The sequence below is a fragment of the Mobula hypostoma genome, chromosome 3, assembly GCF_963921235.1.
Source record: "Mobula hypostoma chromosome 3, sMobHyp1.1, whole genome shotgun sequence".
Taxonomy (NCBI): Eukaryota; Metazoa; Chordata; class Chondrichthyes; order Myliobatiformes; family Myliobatidae; genus Mobula; species Mobula hypostoma.
In genome coordinates, this window is record NC_086099.1 from 28,149,655 (window position 1) to 28,169,861 (window position 20,207).

A 20,207-nucleotide genomic window follows, 5' to 3' on the forward strand; every position below is an offset into this window, starting at 1 on the left:
TATGACTATGACTACGACTATCTTTACAAAATGGCAGGACAAGTTTGAGCGCCTACTCCTAATACACATGCTTGTATATCAGAGCCAGGATTTTGGTAGTACGGAGGCCACTGTGTAATTATAAAAGAACTGAAACTATGAGAACAATTAAAGAAGGTTTAATGTATTTGTATAAACTACATCAAATAAACTACATCTTCTACCACTTTGTCATAATACAATAATTGAGAAAGCTACATATTTGATTAATGCCAAGTTCACTATTAAACTGGAGAACTTTTAAAATATTTAAAGTCATTTACAATACATTTCCTCCTACTAATGCGCAAAGATAATAACTACAGTAAGTCACTCCTTTAATTTTGCATCACAAAAGACATGTAATAAGCATAATCTTTCATAAAACCACTAAAAATCCAACACATCTTTCATGACTTACACAAAGCCTCATGCACCCAATTTTTAATATTTGCAGCTGTTTTCACAATTAGAAAGTTTCTCCATAAGCAACAAACTTCTCCAACATGTATACAAATTTAAATTGAACAAAAGGCTCCGTTTGTTACACATTAAAATGTCGACTCAACTTTTTTTTTCATAATGCGCTTTTGCAGTTACAACTTTCCGAGCTAAATCCTTCCACTTCCAGATTTTGCTTCATCTTCGGCTTGTAACTTGACTGGCCATCCTCACATCATACCTTACTTCTAAAAACAAATCCTCACAATATTATTTCTTCATTTCCACATTCGTTACAATACAATCTGTTCTCCGTTGCTGACATGCCCAGACATGAATGCTTCCAACTGAGAAGTTAAAGACCGTTGATATTTTTTTCAACCTTTTAATGGTGTAGCAGCCTCGACCGAGGGGTTCAGGTAGACCGCTGGAACATTTTGGTAACAGTATTCAGCATGATGTGAAGGAAGTTGAGCAGATCCCCGACCTTCCTCAGCTCCATCGCACACTCCTTGACAACCTTTGGATCAGGTTCTACACAAAAATAAAAACAAAATTATTCCCGTTTCTACCGAACATCGGCCACGCACTTACGATAACCTAATGAGCACGAAATGTTCCTTAACATTGAAGAAAAGCGCCCGCGGTTGAAGAGATACGCACAGCCTATGCCGAACTATTCTTTGGTTGCAGCTAAACAGTTGCTTACGATTTCCAGCGTCTACAAAATATCTTGATAGCTAGGTCAAATTTCCAACTCTAGCCAGGAATCCATACCCAACTCCTTCAAGCTTACAGCATTTTTGATGTTGAGACCAAATTAACTTAATTTCCGGCTAGAAATGGAGATAATGAGCGGGATGGGTCTCCGTCGACCGAAAGCCGAACGGCGCCCATCGCAAAGGTCTCCCACGCGGGACTGCTCTCAGCCGGCAAGTGCAGAGCGAGGTGGGATGGCGGGGCACTTACCCTTGAGCTGGGTCGGTCCCCGGCTCGCAGGGCGCTTCACCGTCGCGCCTATGTAAACCTTCATCGCTCCTCTGACTTTGGGCTGCAGCGCCTGCTCGATAACAGAACGTTCTTCCGGCCGGGTGAAGCTGGGAAAAACCAGAAACTTTTGATAAATTCAGAAACAGATACTGTATTTCTTTTAAAATATCAAAGAAACGTAAGCAGCACGCATCTCTCGACATTAATGGTCGTAAAATCAAAGTTTATAACGCACTGGTGTAATTCACTTTCCCCAGACCCAACGATCGCAACTTACTGTAACAACTCCGAAACCAAATGCGCTCTTCCTGCCCACTGCCAGCCCTATCTATAAGGATGATCTATATTTAGACGCCCTACGCAATCATATTTTGTCATGAGGCCGGACATGACCCCTTAACGCGGAAGCAGACAAAAGTTAATTTGAATTTAAATTTCAATGTACTCAGAATTTTAAAATCGTTACGTATGTCATGCTTCAAAGTCGCTGCTGCAGACCGGCCTCTCGCTGTCAGATCCGTGCCACTTAAAGAGGTCTCTGTTGCGGGGGCTGCGGCCTTCGTGCCCACTTTGATCCCAAGTTCAACTTCATGTGAAGGCTGGATCCCGCACCCCAGCTCCAAAACAGTGTGCTGGAAATCAGAAATAAAACACATTGCGGGAAACGCTCGGCACGTTAGGCAGTGTCTGTAGAAAGAAAGGGTTAAAGGTACCTGAATATACATTCTTTTTAGCCAAAAGTTAATTAAAATACGCATAACCCTAATAAACACGAGACATTTCTGCAGAGGCTGGAAAACTTGAAACACACGTGCAGGATGCTGGAGGAATTCGGCAGTCAAGCAGCATCTGTGGGGGGGGGGTGGAATAAACTGTTTATTACCTGCCTTGTGTGCTGTCTGACTTGCTAAGAAACTGACAATCTATGATAAAAACAGAAAATACTGGAAATACTCAACAGGTTAGGACATAGCTGTTTTTATTTTTGTTTCTCTTTAGCCGTTTCTTAGATCTGTTTATTCCTGGTTACATGTTGGAAGAGGCAAGAGACTGCAGATGCTGGCATCGGGAGTAACAATCTGGCCACTACACACTACGCAATTTTTGCTCATTTCTTTCTCAATTCCTGCTAAAGCATTGTTTCCATCATTTATTATTATATTGTAATATGTCCTTTGCTGTGCCTATTGTCTTGTTTATTAATTATTGTACTGTCTTGCACACTTTATGTAGTCCCATGTAGGTCTGAAGTCCAATGTAGTTTTGTGTTGTTTCAGGTAGTACCATGGTCCTGGAGGAACATTGTTTCATTTTTACTGTGTACTGTACCAGCAGTTACGGTTGAAATGACAATAAAAGCAACTTGACTTAATTTCTAACTCAGTAATTAAAACTTATTTTTATTAAATCACAATTGTTTAAATTACTTAAAACCTCAAGCAGTCCTTAAGCATCAATGATTATCAGTGAAATGTCATAGCTGTTCAGTTTTTATTGATAGCTTTGTGCAAAAGACCACCTGGCCATTTCTTGCCACCCACTGTACATCATGGAATGGTCAGAAGAGTTGAAGAGTCGGCAGGTGCGGACAGCAGGCTAGTTTAATGTAAATTTGGACCAGTGTTCAGGTCAATGGGTCTCCAAAAAGACTAGGAAAGGTTCAAGCAAATTTGGAAATTAGTAGGAATGGGGAGGTGTGGAGGGAACACAAAATGGATTTGTGATAGAATGGACAGTGCGAGAGATCAAATGACTGATGGAGTAATAGTGCATACAGAAACAGAACAGTTACATTATTAGTAAATGTCAAAAAGTTTCAATGTACCACCACAGACAGTGTTCCCCTTCCCTCTCTTTCACCATTCGAAAGGAAATGTGCACTCTGGCATCTTTTGGTTCCTGAATGCATCTTCTTTGGAGAATATTGCAAGGCGAGAGCGAGGCAAAGGAAGGCAGGGAAAGAAAGAGAGAGAGAGAGAAAGGGGGAGGGAGAGAGAGAGAGGAAGAGAGGAGAGAGCGAGAAGAAGTGGGGAAGAGAGTAAGAGATGAAGGGGAAAGCGGAAGAGAGAAAGATGGGAGAGTGGAGGGAGAAAGAGAGGGGGGGAGGGGAGACAGAGAGACAGCAAGGAAGGCGAAGAGAGAGAGAGGAGAAGGAGAGTGGGAGTATCATGGTCCGGTCTGTGGACTCAGGACTCCGGGTCTTCCAGCTGACCCTTGTTTGAGTTAATCATAGGCACCTGATTCCCATCTTTGCGCTTGCAATATAAGTAGCCTTGGGGTTGAGTGTGGGCTGCTGGTTTGTCTTGTCAGTCCCCCTTGGAGCAACCTGCTGATGGAAGGCTAGTGAAACCATTCATGATCTCTAGGCCTGGTTGGAGGACCACTGCTTCATGAAGCCTTGTTGCCACTAGTTGGAGTGGTCTTTGTGGTATGGATTTGGCTGTTTCCTGGGCCAGCTGAGTGGCTGCCAGCCACTCTGAGCTAGGTAGGGATCCGGCTGTTTCTGTAGCCAGCTGAGGTTGCTGGCCGAACTGAGACTTGGAGGGGTGTGGGGGAGAGAGGGAGATGGGAAAGGGAGAGAGGAAAAGTGAAGTGGAGGGGTGAGATAGGAGAAAGAGAGAGGAAGGGAGAGAAGCTCTGAGAGATGAAGGTAAGGGAAGATAGAAAAATTGAGAGATGGTGGAGAGCAGAAGTGGAGGGCAGAGAGAGGGGGGAAGGGAGAGAGAAAGTTAAAGGGGAGGGGAGAGACAGGAATTGGGAGAAAGAGGAAAGGACAGGGGAGAGAGTGATGAAAGTGAAAAGAGAAAGAGGATTTGTAGGAGGGGTAGAGAGGGAAGGCTGGAGAGAGAGAAGAGAAAGAGGAGGGGTGGGAGTGAGAAAGGTAGAAGTGAAAGAGGAGAAGGAGGAGAGGGTGGGGGTGAGTGTGAGAAAGGGAAAGGAAGGATGAGAGAGAAATGTGGGAGGGGATGGAAGGAAGGAGGAGGGTGTGAGAGTGCAAATGGGGTGGGGAGAACAGCAGGAGGGAGAGGAGAGGGGATGAGGAGGAGAGGTGAGCATAGGGAAGGGAGAGTGAGAAAGGGGGTGAGAGTGTTAAAATATAGATACTGATGAGATGAGAGATATGCAAACTTATAGAGGGAGAAAGTAAGTGGGAAGGAAGGGGTAAGGGAAAAGGAAGAGGGGTGAAGGAGAGGGAAAGAGGAAAGGGAGGGGATGGAGGGATGAGGAAGGGCAGAGAGAAAGACTCTAAGGGGAGGGTGAGAGAGGAAGGGGAAAGGTTAGATAGTGCAGAAGCTGAGGAGGAGAGAGGAAGGTGTGGGCAGATAGAGTAAGAAGAGGGGTTAGAGAGAGGAAATGGGGAGAGTGTGGAAGTGGGGGAGGGGAGAGCGCAAGAGTGCAGAAGCAGGGGAGGAGGAGATTAAGAGGAAGGGGGAGGGCAGAAAGAATAAGGGGAGGAATTAGAGGAAGGCAGGAGAGAGTCCAGAAGAGGGGGAGAGCAGAACAGGGAGGAGGAGGGGTAGAGAGAGGAAGGGTGAGGAAAGGAATGGGGGAGAGAGTAGAATTTTCGACGCTGATGAGATAGGAGAAATGTAAACTTGTGGAGGAAAAATAAACTAAGATTGTGAGTACAAGTTATTCAGTGTGTGTGAGGGGGAAGAGGGAGGAAATGGTGAAGGAGAAGCAAGCTGCAATGGCTGGAAAGAGGGACAGAAACAAAACACATTGGTGAGGCAAGAAGAGAGAGCAAGAGGCTAGAGTGAAAGGAAGAGAAATTCCTTAGGAAGGGAAATGAAGATCATAGAACCAAAGGGTCATAGAAAACTACAGAAGAAACAGGCCCTTCAGCCCATCTAATCTGTACCAAACTATTAATCTGCCTAGTCCCATTAACCTGTACACAGACCATAGCCCTAAATACCTCTCTCATCTATTTGACTATCCAAATTTATCTTAAATGTTGAAATCACCCCCACATGCTCCACTTCCACTGTTAACAAGTTCCACACCCTCACCACCCTGAGTGAAGAAGTTTCCCTCGTATTCCCCTTAAGCATTTCACCTTTCACCCTTAACCCATGACCTCTAGTTGTAGTCTCAACCAATCTCAGTGGAAAAATCCTACTTGCATTTACCCTATCTGCACCCCTCATAATTCTGTATACCTCTATCAAATCCCCTCTTAATCTTCTTTGTTCCAGGAAATAATCTTCCAATCTATTCAATCTTTCCCTATAACTCAGGTCTTCAAATCCCAGTAACATCTTTGTAAATTTTTGTCAGTACTCTTTCAATCTTATTTACATCTTTCCTGCAGGTAGTTGACCAAAACTGCACACAATACTCCAAGGTAGGTCTCACCAATGTCTTATACAATTTTTACATAATATCCCAACTCCAGGACTTTGGCACATTGATTTATGACGGTCAATGTGCCAAAGTTTTCTTTATAACCCAATCTACCTGTGATGCCATTATCAAAGAATTATGGATCTATATTCCCAGAACCCTTTGTTCTACTGCACTCCTCAGTGCCCTGCTGCTCACCATTTAAGACCTAATCTTGGTTGGTCCTCCTAAAGTGCAATAAATTCCATCTGCCATTTTTAATCCATTTTTACAGCTGGTCCAGATCCTGCTGTAAGCTTTGATAGACTTCCTCGCTGTCCACTACCCCTAACTTTGCTGTGATCTGCAAATTTGCTGATCCAGTTTACCACATTATCACCTGGGTTGTTGATATACAGTACTGTGCAAAAGTCTTAGTCATAGATATATAGCTGGAGTGCCAAAGACTTTTGCACAGAGCTGCGCAGTAACATAAGAGACGAAACCCCCTTACATCAACATGGAGCACTGCAGGAGGAGTGTGGGACAGCTGGCCCAGGAGGAGTGCCAGGGACAGAGTTGGTGCAGGTGCAGACACACCCAGCCATAAGTCACTAGACAAGGTCATTTAATTCCAAATAATTGATTTAGTGATTATTACAGAATGTCTCTCTGTTGCTTCCCGTTCCATCCCCTCTCCCTTCCCCTTTTCCTAACCATGATTCCACTTGACCAGTCTCCTTCCCACTTTCAGTCCGCAATAGTACTGTTCAAAAACCTCAGGCACCCTAGACATGTATATGTGCCTAGGTTTTTGCAAAATACTATAAATGACAAACAACAATGAACTCAGCAGTAATCCCTGTGACACATCACTAATCACAGACCTCCAGTCAAAGATGCAGCTATCTGCTACCCCACTCCAGCTTCTCCCATGAAGTCAACATCTAAACCAACTCACGACCTTGTCTTGAATGCAAATGACTGAAACTTCTTAACCAACCTCCCATGTGGGACCTTGTCAAAGGCTTTGCTAAAATGTCCGTGTACACAACATCCACTGCCTTGCTTTCATAAACTTTCCTGGTAACTTAATTAGTCCCTGTCATTCCAAATTTTTATATATTTGGTCTGTTAGAGTACCTTATATTAACTTTCAATAGACAATACACAATAGATGCAGGAGTAGGCCATTTGGCCCTTTGAGCCAGCACTGCCATTCTCTGTGATCATGGCTGATCATCCACAATCAGTACCCTTTTCCTGCCTTCTCCCCATATTCCTTGACTCCGCTATCATTAAGAGCTCTATCTAACCCTTTCTTGAAAGCATCCAGAGAATTGGCCTCCACTGCCTTCTGAGGCAGAGCATTCCACAGATCCACAACTCTCTGGGTGAAAAAGTTTTTCCTCAACTCTGTTCTAAATGACCTACCCCTTATTCTCAAATTGTGGCCTCTGGTTCTGGACTCCCCCAACATTGGGAACATGTTTCCTGCCTCTAGCGTGTCCAGTCCCTTAATAATCTTATATGTTTCAATCAGATCCCCTCTCATCCTTCTAAATTCCAGCGTATACAAGCCCAGTCGCTCCAATCTTTCAACATATGACAGTCCCGCCATCCCGGGAATTAACCTCGCGAACCTCCGCTGCACTCCCTCAATAGCAAGAATGTCCTTCCTCAAATTTGGAGACCGAAACTGTACACGATACTCCAGGTGTGGTCTCACCAGGGCCCTGTACAACTGCAGAAGGACCTCTTTCCTCCTATACTCAACTCCACTTGTTATGAAGGCCAACATGCCATTAGCTTTCTTCACTGTCTGCTGTACCTGCATGCTTACTTTCAGTGACTGATGAACAAGGACACCAAGATTTCCTTGTACTTCCCCTTTTCCTAACTTGACACCATTCAAATAGTAATCTGCCTTCCTGTTCTTGCCACCAAAGTGGATAACCTCACATTTATCCACATTATACTGCATCTGCCATGCATCTGCCCACTCACCCAACCTGTCCAAGTCACCCTGCATCATCTCAACATCCTCCGCACATTTCACACTGCCACCCAGCTTTGTGTCATCTGCAAATTTGCTAATGTTACTTTTAATCCCTTCATCTAAATCATTAATGTATATTGTAAATAGCTGCGGTCCCAGCACCGGGCCTTGCGGTACCCCACTAGTCACCGCCTGCCATTCTGAAAGGGATCCGTTAATCCCTACTCTTTGTTTCCTGTCTGCCAACCAATTTTCTATCCATGTCAGTACCCTACCCCCAATACCATGTGCTCTAATTTTGCCCTCTAGTCTCCTATGTGGGACCTTATCAAAGGCTTTCTGTTGCTCTTTAAAAGTTTCCCAATCCTCCGGCTTCCCACTCATCTTTGCTATGTTATACTTCCTCTCTTTTATTTTTATACTGTCCTTTACTTCCCCTGTCAGCCATGGCCTCCCCTTACTCCCCTTAGGATCTTTCTTCCTCTTTGGAATGAACTGATCCTGCCCCTTCTGCATTATTCCTAGATAGAAACAACTCTTCTTCTGTAATCTATATTGGGTCCATGGCCTTGCTGCTGTTTTGCCTCACGTCCATAGACTCTGTGTCCATCTCCCAAGTTAATACAGATGCAAAAAATCCATTTAAGATCTCTGCCATCTCTTTCAGCTCCATGCATATATTACCACCCTGATCTTCCAGAAGACCAATTTTGTCCCTTACTGTCCTCTTGCTCTTAACATACCTGTAGAATCCCTTAGGATTCTCCTTCACCTTGTCTGCTAGAGCAACTTCATGCCTTCTTTTAGCCCTTCTGATTTCCTTCTTAAATGTTGTCTTCCATTTTTTATATTCTTCAAGTAGCTCATTTATTCTTGCCTGCCTGTACCTGCTATAAGCATCCTTCTTTTTCTGAACCAGGACCTCAATATCGCTTAAAAACCAAGGTTCCCTAAACCTGCTATCTTTGCCTTTTATTCTGACAGGAACATACAAACTCCATACTCTCAAAGTTTTACTTTTAAAGGCTTCCCACTCTTCAAGTACACCTTTGCCAGACAACAATCTGTCCCAGCCCACACTTGCCAGATCCTTTCTGATACCATCCAAATGGACCTTTCTACAATTTAGAATGGTGGTCACCAACCCGTCGATCGCGATCGACCAGTCGATCTTTGAGACTTTCCCAGTAGATCCTGAAAAAAATCAAAAATAAATACACAAATACTGTTGTAATGTGAGCATTATAAAAATAAGTAATACTAATCAGGATAATAGTAATATAGCAATACTTTTGCTAATGAAAGCTGTTTGTAAAGAGAGATTGTTTCCGGGTTGCAGGGGTTTAGTTCCGTTCTTTCTGCCCAGTGCGCACGTGTGTAGCCCCCCGCCATGCACCGCGTTTTCAGCGTAGCTTGTGCTGCATCAAAGTGACCAATTAGATTAGATAAGAGTACAGACTGTCGCAAACATCAATATACAGCACTCGCTCATTATATCCTGAGAGCATGGCGGAGGCTCCGCGAAAGAAGGCGAAAATGTACAAATTCTATCCAGAATGGGAAGAGGAATTTCTGTTTACCTTGGTGAAAGACAAGTGTGTATGTATGTTGTGCCACCAAACACAAGCACTGACTAAAAGAAGGAATCTGGACCGGCACCACAACACCAACCACCAGAAATTTAAAGACACCTACCCCCCAAAGAGCGCAATCCGTGCCAGGAAAGTTGAGGGGCTGAAATCTGGGTTGAAGGCCCAGCAATCGTTTTTCACAAAACATGCTGCTCAAAATAAGGCTGCTATTGAAGTATCATTTTGTGTAAGTCACCTTTTGGCTGAACACAAGAAGCCTTTTACGGATGGCGATTCATTCGAGGAAACAATGGCCATTACCGCAGAGACTGTTTTTAATGACTTTAAAAACAAAAACGACATCACAACCGCAATACATAATATACCCTGCAACAGTGACAAGGAGGGTAGAGTTACTGTCAGAGGACGTGGATCAACTTGTCACTCTGTGAATATTTTTCACTACAGATCAATGAAAGCTCAGCTTGTTGTATTTGTCGGAATGGCTTTCCAGGATTTTACAACAAAGGAGGACTTCCTCACTCTTTTGCAATTAAAGGAGAGAACGAGAGGTGAGGATATTTACAATGAGTTTTTAAAATATGTATGTGAAAATCCTCATTCATAAAGTGGTGGCAATTACAACTGGTGGGGCCCCAGCAATGCGCGTCGGTTTTATAGCACTAGAAGTCAGTGCCTACTTCAGGTCAACTTATCTATGTGAAATTGCATTTTCACAGATGAAAATTATTAAATCTAAGTACAGGAGCTGTCTTACTGACAGACACCTCACAGACTATCTCAGACTGGCTGTCTGTAGTTATGAGCCAAATTTCAGGGAACTAGCAGAAAGTATTCAGCCCCAGTCATCACACTGAGTGCAACAGTCAATTTTTATTCATTTATTTTCAATGTTGAAATAAAATTAAATAATGAAACTTAGAATTAAAGCTGTGAACTATTGGAATATTCCTAAAGACAGCTATAGCCTGTTTGATATGCTAGTTACAATGTTTTCTTGTTTGAATTAATTTGTAAGTTTGACAAAAGCATTTTGTGTAATTCAAATACAATTAGCCCAAATAAAAGGCCTCAATTTGGAAGTACAATCTGAGCTGTTTTTTCTCTAAACGATTTAGTAGGTAGATCTTACCTTTCACTAAGATTGAGGTAGGGGATCTTGGGCTTAAAAAGCTTGGTGACCACTACTCTAATGAATACAGTCCAACAGCCGACAAACGCTCCTCATACATTAGCCACTGCATTCCAGGAATCATTCTCGTAAATCTTCTCTGAACTCTCTCCAACATCAGAACATCCCTCCTAAGATAGGGGGCCCAAAACTGCACATGGTATTCCAAATGAGGTCTCACCAGTGCCCTATAGAGCCTCATCAACACCTCCTTACTCTTATACACTATTCCTCTTGAAGTGAATGCCAACATAGCATTCGCTTTCCTTACTGCCGATCCAACTTGGTGGTTTACCTTTAGGGTATCCTGCACGAGAACCCCCAAGTCCCTTTGCACTTCTGATTTTTGAATTTTCTCCCCATCTAAATAATAATCTGCCTGATTATTTCTTCTTCCAAAATGTACAACCGTATATTTCTCAACATTATATCTCATCTGACATTCCTTTGCCCACTCTCCTAAGCTGACCAAGTCTCTCTGCAACCTTTCTGTTTCTTCAACACTTCCTGCTCCTCCACCTATCTTGGTGTCATCCACAAACTTAGCCACAAGACCATTTAATCCATAATCTAAATCATCGATATACATTGTTAAAAGAAGCGGCCCCAACACCGACCCCTGCGGAACACCACTAGTAACCGGCCACCAATCAGAATAAGATCCCTTTATTCTCACCCTTTGCCTTCTGCCTATCAGCCAATGCTCCACCCATTCCAATATCTTTCCTGTAATTCCATGGGCTCTCATCTTACTAAGCAGTCTCTTATGCGGCACCTTATCGAAGGCCTTTTGAAAATCCAAATACACAACATCCACAGCCTCTCCCTTGTCAATCTTATTTGAGATTACCTCAAAAAATTCCAATAGGTTGGTGAGGCAGGATCTTCCCTTCATGAAACCATGCTGGCTTGGGCATATCTTGTCATGCACCTCAAGGTATTTCATAACCACGTCCTTGAGGATTGACTCTAATAACTTTCCAACTATCGATGTCAGACTAATAGGTCTATAATTTTCTTTTCGCTGCCTCCCTCGTTTCTTAAACAGCGGAACTACATTTGTGACTTTCCAGTCCTCCAGAACCATGCCAGAGTCTATTGATTCCTGGAAGATCATTTCCAATGCCTCCACAATCTCCAAAGCCACCTCCTTCAGAACCCATGGGTGCACTTCATCCGGTCCAGGAGACTTATCTATTCTTAGTTCATTTAGCTTCCCAAGCACTTTCTCTCTAGTAATCTTGACTGTACCTAATTCTATTCCCTGAGACCTCTGGCTATCAGGTATGTTGCTAATGTCTTCCACTGTGAAGACTGATGCAAATTACTAAATTAGTCCCTCTGCCGTCTCTTTGTTACCCATTATAATTTCTCCATCATCATTTTCAATCAGTCCTATATCTACCCATGTCACTCTTTTACTCTTCATATATTTAAAAAAACTCTTAGTATCCTTTTTTATGTTAATTGCCAACTTCCTTTCATAATTCATCTTTTCTTTCCTAATGACTTTCTTAGTTTCCTTCTGTAAGTTTTTAGAAGTTGTCCAGTCCTCAGTTTTCCCACTAATTTTTGCTTCCTTGTACGCTGTCTGTTTTGTTTTTATTTTAGCCTTAACCTCCCTCATTAGCCACATTTGTGCCATTTTACCATTCACGATTTTCTTTTTTCTTGGAATATATTTTACCTGCACTTTCCTTATTTCTTGTAGGAATTTCATCCAATTCTGCTGTACCATCCCTCCATCTAGCTTACTTTTCCCATCTACTTCCTCTCCACTCTAATGCTAGCCCACTCACATAATGGCCGCTCCACTTGAACCTCACTTCTTTATATTTGGCCTTGCCAAGTGCCTAATTATGCACAATCCAATGTCTCCTCAGGAAATGTTGCGCACAAAATGTGCCAGCTGCCCCTGCTTGCTTCTTTTAAACTTTCTCTCCTTCTACACAATCCACTGTCTTCTTGGGAACTGTGGCGCACAAAATGTAACCAATAATGAAAAATACAGGCATTCTGAACATTTTTGTGCACCTTATTAGAATGCAATAAAAAAAAGTTCATGTGAAAAAAGGTTACATCAGAGATTATCAGTATTTAACATCTGTGCAAAGGAAGCAAGAATGTAGTTTTTGTTCAGCACAAAGATTTTGCTCATTGTAAATACCATATCAAATGTCATAGCACCTTTTGCTTTTTAAAATATTGAGTATCTAAAGTTGAAAAGAACATATGGTCTTCTGTATGAAAATATGTTCAGAGATCTGACTTCTGCTATGCAATAAGCATGCGGATGTTACAAGACCATGCCAACATTCAGCTCTGCTTTCACAACAAAATATTTCAACTTTGTTTAAACTTGCTAAAAGGAACCCCTTCCCCTATGCCTTCATGGAAAAAAAGTGTTATGCACAGAAGCAAACAGCTGAGGTGTTTTTTTGAAATGAGGCTTGCATTAGCAATATTTAATGACACCAGTATTTAATTTCTATGAGAAGTCTGTTGCATTCAATAGCAGTGTGAATGCAGAGAGACTTAGAAAACTCAAGAAACTTCTGTAATAAAACATGGACACAGGAGTTTAATCTGAGTGTCAAGAAAAGATAATTAACTCTGTCCATAGATCCCATTTGTATTGTATCTGTTATTTTTAACAACTTTTCATGAAGTGGGAAGACCAAGAAAGCTCACAAAACTGACTAACGAAATTTGGCATGCCCCCATTGGTCTCTAACAATTTTTTTCGATGCATCATATAAAGCATCCTATCCGAATGTATCGCAGATTCTTCTTGGGGAAGTCCTCATGCACAATTCCCTAAAAGTTAACTTGCAGATTAAGTTGGTGGTAAAAAAGGCAAATGCAATGTTAGCATTCATTTCAAGAGGACTAGAATACAAAAACCAGGATATAGTACTGTACTTGGGTTTTATAAGACATAGGTCAGACCATACTCAAACTATTGTAAGCAGTTTTGGGCCCCTTATCCAAGAAAAGATGTGTCGGCATTGGAGAGGGTCCAGATAAGCTTCACAAGAATAATCCTAGGAATGAAAGGGTTAACATATGAGGAACATTTGATGGCTCTGGGCCTGTACTCACTGGATTTTAGAAGAACAAAAGGGAATCTCATTGAATATTGAATGGGATGGATAAAGTAGATTTGGAGCAGATGTCTCCTATTCTGGGAGAGCCTAAACCAGAGGGCACAGCCTCAGAATTGAGGGATATCCATTTAGAACAGAGATGAGGAAAAAATTCTTTAGCCAGAGGATCATGAATCTGTGAAATTTATTGCCAAAGACAGCTGTGCAGGCCAAGTCATTGTGTATATTTAAGGCAGAAGTTGATAGGTTCTTAATTCATCAGGGTGTCAAAGGGAGAAGGCAGGAGAAGAGGGCTGAGAGGTTTGATGGAGTGGTGGAGCAGATTCGATGGGTCAAATGGCCTAATTCTGCTCCTATGTCTTGTGGTCTTATGGTCTTACAGCTTGGTATAGCAACTGCTCTGCTTGTGACAGTAAGAAACTGCAGAGAGTTGTGTACTCAGCTCAACACACAACAGAAACCAGCCTCCCCACCCCCCCCCCCCATGGACTCTATCTATACTTTTCACTGCATAATCAAAGATCCCATCCACCCCAGACAGTTTCTCTTCTCCCCTCTCCCATCAGGCAGAAGATACAATGGCTGAAAGCATGTACTACCAGTCTCAAGGACAGTTTCTACCATCCTATTAAAGACTGTTGAATGGTTTCCTTGTACGATAAGATGGATTCTTGACCTCACCATCTACCTCATTATGATCTTGCACTTTATTGTCTGCCTTCAGTACACTTTCCCTGTTGCTATTACACTTTATTCTGCATTCTGTTATTGCTTTACCTGCACTGTATAATGATTTGATCTGTCTGAGCAGCATGAAAAATAAGCTTTTCAGTGTACCTAGATACAAGTGACAGCAATACACCAATTGCAGTAATATGGCGCATTCTGTCATCATGAAAGCAGAACAGGTGATTGCTTGGCGGCTATCACTGAGGATTGTAGTCAGCTCATTCTTTCAGGCCTTCACTCGCCATCACTCACAGCCAGTGGAGTCACTCTGCCTTTGACTGAAGTGAGTGATGACAAAAAAGTGTGCCCCTGGTTGTCTTTGAATCACTAGACTGTTTCATAAATAACAGGAGGTTCTTGGCCAAACAGTGAGTTGCAAGGAATGTTAATACCCACGCCTTTGAAGCTTTTGAGCAATATTCCTAATATCTTCAAATACCCCATGTAAGTTTACCCCAGTAAGATACCACGGAGTGATTTCCTTTTAAAAACATTCATGAAAATTCCTTCCCCTTTCCTTTCCAGGCCCAAAAAGCTGACTGTTTACTCTTTTCCATTGATGCTGCCTGACCTGCAGAGCTCCACCAACAGTTTGTGTGTTTTGTTTTGGAGTTCCAGCGTCTGCAAGTTTTCTCATATTGGTGAAAATTGTCAATTTTTTTTCTCTATAAATCTAGCAAAATTTTTTTGTTTTGCCTGAAACATTTGTGGGTTTTATGTAACAGGAAGTTGTGTTTCTTTTAACTTGAACCATCAGCAGGAAGAGAATTACTGTGAATGCTGTAAATCCCAAATAAAGCCGAAAATGCCTCAGAAGAATGTTGCCAATAAAGCTGTCATCAAGGCACCAAGGGGGGTGTGCATGATCAAAAGATTAGGTTTGCAGAAGCTTCTTAAAGGGAGAGATAAGTAAAAAAAAAGAGAGGTGCAGTGAGCGATTTCTAGTGTTTGCGTTACCTCTGTCTGGTGCTCCTCCTCCTTCCCTGGTCCACTCTCCTCTCCAATCAGATTCCTTCTACTACAACCCTTTAACCTTGCACCTATCACCTCCCAGCTTCTCATTTCATTCCCCTCCCCCAACCCACCCATCTTCCCCTTACCTGGTCTCACCTATTACCTGCAAGTTTGAACTCCTTCCATTCGCCCCACTTACTTATTCTAGCTTCTGCTCCCTTCCTTGCTAGGCCTCAAATATTGACTGTTTACTCCTCTCCACAGTCTGCTGTCTGACTTGCTGAGTTCCTCCAGCGTTTTGTGTGTGTTACTTGCAATGAACTGCTTGTGTTGGCTTGTCAGCGACAGGAACGATCATAAAGAGGATGCACAAAGTGAAGAGGAGACGTTTCAGGAATGGAGTTGTAGAGACAAGACCTTGGAATGATTTGAAAATATGCAAAAGAACACTGAAACAAAATGGCAGATCAGGAGTTCTTGCAAGTTAGTGATCACAGGAGTATTGGGAGAGTGAGACTTGATGGAACATAGAGAGTAAATTTTGGATTGTAATACAGCATGGAAAATTCAACGGGAGGCCAGTTAAGGACCATTGTAGTCAAGTTTTGAGGAAACAACTTCAAGAATAAGCACTTCAACAGCAAATGAGCTGGAATAAAAGTGAAAGTAGCCTTTGTAAAGATTAAAGATTAGCGTATTTGTCACATGCACTTTGAAACATCTAAACACACAGTGAAGTGCGTTGTTTGTGTCAAGTATGTGCTGGGGGCAGCACGCAAGTGTTTCTATGCTTTCAGTGCCAACGTAGCAGGACCAAGACCTAGTAACCCTAAGCTTGTATGTCTTTGAGATGTGGGAGGAAACTGGAGCACCTGGAGGAAACCCAAACAGTCATGGGGAGAACATGCAAACTCCTTACAGAGAGCGGCAGGAATTAAACCCCTATCTACAACTGGTGAGGTAAAGCGTCACGCTAACCACTACACTACCATGCAGTAAAGGTAGGTGGTCTTCATAATGAAGAAGACATAGCACTATCAGGTATGAGTTAATCTGCAGATGCTGGAATTTCAAGCAACACACACAAAAAAATTGCTGGTGAACGCAGCAGGCCAGGCAGCATCTATAGGAAGAGGTACAGTCGACGTTTCGGGCCGGGACCCTTCGTCAGGACTAACTGAAAGAAGAAATAGTAAGAGATTTGAAAGTAGGAGGAGGAGGGGAGATCTGAAATGATAGGAGAAGACAGGAGGGGTAGGGATGGAGCTGAGAGCTGGAAAGTTGATTGGCAGAAGGGATACAAGGCTGGAAAATTGCCAATCAACTTTCCAGCTCTTGGCTCGATCCCTCACGCTCCTGTCTTCTCCTATCATTTTGGATCTCCCCCTCCCCCTCCCACTTTCATATCTCTTACTATCTCTTCTTTCGGTTAGTCCTGACGAAGGGTCTCGGCCCAAAATGTCAACTGTACCTCTTCCTATAGATGCTGCCTGGCCTGCTGCGTTGCTGTATGTGGCACAAATGGGAAAGGAAACTCTATATTAGTCTTTATGCCATGACTTTTGGGATTTGAAAACAGGGATGTTTTGTTACATCTGGAGTACTGTGCACAGTTTCGGTGCCATTTGAGAAAGGAGATTGGAAGTAGTCCAAAAGAGATTGTATGAGCTGAGAGGTTGTTCTTTCATGAAGGAGTAAAGAAACTGGGTGAATATTCCTTGGGGTTTGGAAGTATGATGAGATGAGGCCTGGGACAATCATATTAAATGGCAGGGCAGGCTTGAAGGGCCAGTGAGCCTACTCCTGCTTCTGTTTTCCTTTGTTCTAAAACATCATACATTACCACCACCCTCACAACCCACAAAAGGTCTTACAGTTCCAACAGATACAGAAATACAGAAAGGAACTAAAACGTCATCATGAAAGTATTGTGGTTTTTCGTATTTGCCAACATCTGAGGAAACAAACTAATTTAGTGTTAACCAGGAATATTTTTGTATGTCTACCAGGGTCAAACTAATTTCACATGCAGACCTCACAGTTAGCAGTCAGAAAAAAAAAATTCCAATTCACCTCACTTTCCTGCACGAGAACCATTCACCACTTAGCTAGAGCACTTTATCACATCATAAGGCATCCTGGGTTCAGAAGACAAATTTCCAAAAAGTTCATTCAGTATTTCAGAGGATAACATATCAGTAACTAATTCTGACATTTAGATGTTGCACGATGTTCTCTCTCCTAAAGATCTTTTGACAGGTATTAAATTGTTGCCATTGTTCCCATAGAACAGCTAGCTGTCAAATATATGACAAGGTGTATTTATAGACATCAGTAAAACAAGTTTTTTTTTTCTTGGCAACCGTTTCAAACTGCTTTCACGGGTAAGCTACCAATTTAGCAAGCAAGGCGTCATAAATTTAAAGGCAGCTTTTTAAGAGGTAAAATTCTGTCAAATTGTTAATTTCAAACTTTAGACCATTCAAAATAGTGGTTTCCAACCTGTTTCGGTTACCTGCCCCTTGGTTCCCAGACCACATCCCCAGTGTCCCCCTCACTTCCTGGCCATTACATTAGATTATGAAGACATGTAGTCCCCTTTTATTGTCATTTAGTAATGCATGCATTAAAAAATGATATATTATTTCCTCCGGTGTGATATCACAAAAACAGGACAAACGAAGACTGAAAAAACTGACAAAACCACATAACTATACATATAGTTACAACAGTGCACAATGTCATAACTTGATGAAGAAAGTCCGTGAGCACAGTAAAGTTCAAAGTTTCTCAAATGTTCCACATCTCATGCAGACAGGAGAGGGAAGAAAAACTCTCCCTGCCATGCTGACCACAATCCGACTCCGATTCATCCGAAAGCTTCGAGCTCTGATTAGCTCTCTGACACCGAGTACTGAACGCCATCTCTGTCCGAGCGATTCGACCTCTTTCTCGGTCGCCAAAAGCAGGCGAGGCTGGGGATTTTGAGGCCTACCCTCCGAAAGATTCCTGACCACACAGTAACGACAGCAGCCGACGGGGGTTCAGAAATTTCTCCAGATGTTCCTCTGTGATTTCACGTCCATTCTCCATCAAATCAGAATTGCCCACAGCCCCTATTTAACGGATACGACATCATTTTTCACCGGAGAGCTGCACACGCGCGGCGCGCTGCCATCTTCTCCTCCCACCTTAAAATCTATGAAGAATTTTGAATTACAATGCACAGTGAAAGAAAATAGAAACTGCAAATTCAATGTTGCAAAGATTATTTGAATTTATTTAAGGCTTCAAATAAAATTATTCCTTTATTTAAATACAGCAAAAACTGTTTTCTTCTACGATTTTAGAGCGTACATTAGCAGTCCAACTACTCACTATTTCATTGCTTTTTTACCTTTCAGTGAGATGGATGGACTTGGTGCAGTGATATCAGCTTCTCAACGTCAGGCTGAATGTCACTCAGAAGGAGTCGCAGATCCCCACGTTCAGTAGGCTGCAGTCTGTTTTGTTGCTTTGAAAGAAGTTCGGCGACTGCACTGAAACTGCGCTCCACTTATATGATGTTGGAAAGGCAATAAAGAATATCTTGACCATTTTCCACAGTGCAGGATAGCATTAAGAGATTTCTTCCTGCAACCAAAAGTCTTGATATGATTTTTTGAACCTCAGCTTCATTCAAAGTCAAGTAATTCCAACAAATAGCAATGTCATGTCTAATTCTCTTGAGGTGTTTATTGAATGAAGCATTTGAATCTTCAAAGAATTTCATTGAAGATTCAAAAAGCACATGGAAGTGTCTTAGGCAGTTTCCTTTTGAGAACCATCTGACTTCTGTGTGAAAAAGCAGACATTCAAACTGTTCATTATTCCAAACACAATGCTCTCAAAATAGTCGAGAATTCGGACCATGGGACTTGGTTTTATTTACCTCTGTGACAACAGTATTTAATGATTTATGTAGCTAATCACTCACCATTTTTGCGACAAGATGTTGTCTGTGAATTGCACAGTGAACGGTTAATATGTTAGCTACAGCTTTTCTCAAGAAAGTAATAAAAACACAGTGGAGTCCTGTCAGAGATGGTGCCCCATCTGTTAAACAAGAAAAAATGTTGCTGAGTGAAATGTCCTTCTCTTTGAAAAATTGCTCAACAACCCAAAATATTCACTCCTTTTTTGTATATGTTTCTAGAACCCTTGAAAATAACAACTCTTGAACCATGTTTTAATCTTTTATGAAGTGAACATAGCCAAGAAGCAAAGATTTGTTGCCTGGTAAAGTTGACTCATTCAATTGTAGAGCAAATTCTGTTGTCCTAAGTACGTTGCACATTGTGTCTTCAACGTTGTCAGATATTTCATCTATTCATCTTTGAGCTGAGTTGGCACTGTGTGGAATTGTTTTAATTATTTGGTCTGGTGGCATATGAAAAACTATATTTAGAAACTTTCTTTCTACTGGCAGAATCAGTTCTTCTCCAATTGTAAGGGGCTTTCCAGATATAACACTAAACACTGAAATGTATGAAACATCCAAACCATCACTGTTTTGTTGTGAAGTGCTGGCAAACACAGAACATAGCAATCTACAGCACATTACAGGCCCTTTGGCAATCAATGTGGTGCTGATCATATAACCTACTCTAGAAACTGCCTAGAATTTCCCTAGTGCATAGCTCTCTTTTTTTTATAAGCTCTATGTACCTACCTAAGAGGCTCTTAAAAGACCCTGTTGCACCCGCTTCCATCACCGCTGCTGGCAGTGCATTCCACACACCCACCACTTTCTGTCTGGAAAAACCTAACCCTGACGTCCCCTCAGTACCTATTTCTAAGCACCTTAAAACTATACCCCCTCATGTTAGCCATTTCAGCCC

General features: G+C 42.1%; 1 long non-coding RNA gene across 2 annotated transcripts; it reads right to left on the bottom strand.

The window, feature by feature from the left end:
• Positions 1 to 165: 165 nt before the first annotated feature.
• On the bottom strand, positions 166 to 1,817 carry LOC134343368 (uncharacterized). Of its 2 annotated transcripts, none has more exons than XR_010017215.1 (3): positions 1,685 to 1,703; positions 1,429 to 1,556; positions 166 to 993 (listed from the first exon to the last, which is right to left on the bottom strand). It is a non-coding gene; the product is annotated as an uncharacterized LOC134343368 (long non-coding RNA). The 2 variants fall into 2 exon arrangements; XR_010017214.1 differs by lacking the exon at positions 1,685 to 1,703 and adding an exon at positions 1,727 to 1,817 and having other exon boundaries at positions 167 to 993.
• Positions 1,818 to 20,207: the final 18,390 nt, after the last annotated feature.